The 3964-nt window shown below is 36.9% G+C and overlaps 1 non-coding gene across 1 annotated transcript; it reads left to right on the top strand.

Moving 5' to 3' along the window:
* Positions 1–3519: 3519 nt before the first annotated feature.
* LOC124614504 lies at positions 3520–3634 on the top strand. Its single transcript, XR_006979731.1, has one exon. It is a non-coding gene; the product is annotated as a U5 spliceosomal RNA (small nuclear RNA).
* Positions 3635–3964: the final 330 nt, after the last annotated feature.

The following is a 3964-nucleotide window of genomic DNA, read 5'->3' as shown; positions in this document are numbered from 1 at the left end:
GGGGGGCTTAGAGCATCATTTCCATATGAAGATTCTAGAAGAATTTAGTGTTGAATACACTGCTAGCCCCGGCACCTCTCCTATTCGCTTGTGAAGTGTTGGGCGAACAGCGCATAGCATTGGGCATTTGGAGGTGAGCCGCCAGCAGTGGTGAATGTGGGAATATATATACTGGGTGATCAAAAGTCAGTATAAATTTGAAAACTTAATAAACCACGGAGTAATGTACATTGAGACATAAAAATTGACACACATTCTTGGAATGACATGGGGTTTTATTAGAACCACCCGATATTGTTAGGCGCATGAAAGATCTCTTGCGTGTGTCGTTTGGTGATGATGGTGTGCTCAGCCGCCACTTTCATCATGCTTGGGCTCCCAGACCTCAGTCCGTGCGATTATTGGCTTTGGGGTTACCTGAAGTCGCAAGTGTATCGTGATCGACCGACATCTCTAGGGATGCTGAAAGACAACATCTGACACCAGTGCCTCACTGTAACTCTGGACATGCTTTACAGTGCTGTTCACAACATTATTCCTCGACTACAGCTATTGTTGAGGAATGATGGTAGACATATTGAGCATTTCCTGTAAAGAACATCATCTTTGCTTTGTATTACATTGCTATGCTAATTGTTGCTATTCTGATCAGATGAAGCGCCATATGTCGGACATTTTTTGAACGTTTATATTTTTTTGGTTCTAATAAAACCCCATGTCATTCCAAGCATTTGTACCTCTCTATCTACATTATTCCACGATTTATTCAGTTTTCAAATTTATACTGATCTTTTGATCACCCATATATATATATATATATATATATATATATATATACACTGGGTGATCAAAAGATCAGTATATATATATATATATATATATATATATATATATATATATATATATATATATATATATATATATATATATATATATATATATATATATATATTACGGTAGATACATTGTTTGTTCTCTATCAAAATATTTGATTTGTTAACTATGCCTATCAGTAGTTAATGCCTTCAGTAGTTAGAATCTTTTATTTAGCTGGCATTATTGGCGCTCGCTGTATTGCAGTAGTTCGAGTAACAAAGATTTTTGTGAGGTAAGTGATTCATGAAAGGTATAAGTTATTGTTAGCAGGGCTATTCTTTTGTAGGGATTATTGAAAGTCAGATTGCGTTGCGGTAAAATATTGTATGTCAGTTTAGTGATGATCAGAATAAGTAAAGATAAAACAGTCTCAGTACATTCAGTTTTACTCAGCTGTTTCAGTATCAAATAACGCAAGAGATTTTCCAGCACTGTCATTCTTAATTTTCTGTGGGGAAGTTTCACATTGCCTCATCCAAACTTTCGCTGGTTAACCGAAATGTTCGATTCTGTCTAAACTGTGACCATAGTTAAGTTATATTCCTCATCTGTAGATATTTCTGAACATATCAGACAACCAAAAACTGCTTTTCTGTTAACATATTTTTATTATTCATATAGATACATTTTGTAGTATTGATCTTACACCATGACAGTTAGTAATCACAATTGTCAACTTAAATGATCTAAAAACAAATTTACAGTAAACGTAACATTGTTATGCTTCAATTTTCATCCAAATAAAATTTTTGTCTCCATTTATAATTTTTCACATTGTACTACTGGTAAGAAAATCAATCTTATAAAATAACATGAAGCTACTGTTTTTCACGTTGTCATAATTTGCAACCTTTGTTAATAACGATGAAGCCTATAAATCTTCATGTAAATAATTATTTCCAGGAAACATTATAAATTAAATCTGAAAAACAATTTCAGTTAAGACACTCATATTAATACCAATATGGCTTACATCCTGTTCTAGAAGTTATTGGAAGCCGGGTTCGTAATAGACATTCCGATTTTTTGGAGCCAAGCACGTCAGAGTGGTTTTAGTAGTTATTGAGTTTGGTACATAATGTGCTTTGTTCGACTGTCTTCTTTGTGTAGTGCAAGACAATATATACGTGAAAATTGCTGTCGTAAAATGTGTCTCAAAAACTTATAAATAAATGAAGAAAATAGCTAAAAGCAATATAATGAGGCAGAGACTTGTCATTTCCTGCAGCCGTGTACAAAATCTTCTAATACTGAGACCAACTTTGCAAGATAAGTATTACTTATCTGCAAATATCATGTTTTTGCTGTTACTGAATTATTTAAGCGTCCTGCACACTATAAAATAGTAAGTTCAAAGTAGTAATCCTTGTTTCGTTATATATGGACAATAAGTTATGGAGGGAAATTATAATTGGCACTTTATTTGTGTGTGTGTGTGTGTGTGTGTGTGTGTGTGTGTGTGTGTGTGTGTGTGTGTGTGTGTGAGTGTGTGTGTATGTGGGTGCATGCATGCGCGCTAAATGCTACATCGATTAACTTTACAACGACCCTACCTCCAACATGTAAGATGTATAATACCTGCATTATACAGTGTTATTCAAAAGCACTTCCAAGATTTCAGAAGATGACTCGGGGAAAGCTACAAGACACACATCAGTAGTGCAAAGAATCGAGCATCGTAACAGAAATGAAAATCACAGCTTCTGTTGTAACGCTTTTATTTTTAAATTCACGACCTGTTTCGGTCTAACAAGTGACTATCATCAGGTGCAATCGCTGAAAAGAACCAAGAGAAGAGCGATAAAAAATAACCGCTACATACGATGCATTTTTCTCTCTTGAAGCAACTTCCGGCTTCACCCCTCCCTCTTTCTGGTTTCTAATAATTATGCGTTGCAAATTGCTGATTATGATACATTAGTGGAATCTTGCTAAATGTAGAGCCACTAAATGGCCTATGTTTATCACTTATGGCGAAAACTTTACGATTCAATTAGTTTAAGAATTCTACTTGAAATATAATTATGCACACTTTTAATGGTTTTATTAACTTCTGATTATAGCGTGCTATTGCATCCTTGCTAAACGTATAGGCACTAAAATGCATGTGCCCATCACTTGTGGGGAAAACTTTATTGCTCATTTAAGTTTTATTCTGCAAAGGTCTCTCCAATCTAGTAGCTTTTTATTTAGTTGTATTTATCACCTATTCGTTTCGTATCCTCATTTCAATGTGTTCATTAATACTTTTAAATTTGTCTTATTGCACTTTTGTAAGCGCCTTTCGGGTCGTTTACACCATTCTGTGTTTTCTCCAATACTTTACATTTAAAATTTTCAGTTCAAATGTAACAGCTAGGCAAGTCGATCTCATGTCATCCACTTCTAGTCGTCCTAACAGGCGGCCACAGTATCGTCACACTAAATTTTATCAATTTATCTCTGTCCTTCGGGTTCGCCACGCCGTGCTCTGTGTTCACTTGTGGTAGTCGCCTCCGCACTACCCAGTCTCGAAGCACTTGGGGTCGCTGCACACGATGTAAGTGTTCCGGTTCTTATCTTATGCCACGCCCCTTCTCCTGGGCAGTTTGTTTCATTATTAGTTGCTTACACTGTATCGCGACGTCCAGGTTAGCCGAGAGCGCACTCTGATTTCCCTTCAAAACAAATCTTTCGCTTTTTACTAAAGATTTCCGTGGAGGGGAACATTAAATGAGTCTGTAAGAAATTTTTCTTAGTGCTCAGCTATTGCTGAGCCATAATCACAAGTAAACCGTAATGTAAATAATAATGTGTGACAACAGGTAGATTGTGTTGTAAGAATGAAGGGCGTGGAGTAGAGGAGCACGTTGGGTCAAATAGATGCTTTGGAAAAAAAAGCGCTTATGTGCTGCTCCCTGGACTCAGGTAAGCGCGCCGTCCCCAAATCGAATCCGCCCAGCAGACTAACGACGAGGGCCGGTGTGCCAGCCAGCCTGGATGTTGTTTTTAGGCGGTTTTCCACACCCTACTAGGTAAATACCGGACTGATCCCCACGTCCCGCTTCAGTTATATGACTCGCAGACATTTGATACCCGTTCGCACTAT

The sequence above is a fragment of the Schistocerca americana genome, chromosome 4 (assembly GCF_021461395.2).
Source record: "Schistocerca americana isolate TAMUIC-IGC-003095 chromosome 4, iqSchAmer2.1, whole genome shotgun sequence".
Taxonomy (NCBI): domain Eukaryota; kingdom Metazoa; phylum Arthropoda; class Insecta; order Orthoptera; family Acrididae; genus Schistocerca; species Schistocerca americana.
The sequence above is the reverse complement of the archived record's forward strand: the minus strand, read 5'-3'. Positions and strand labels throughout refer to the sequence as shown.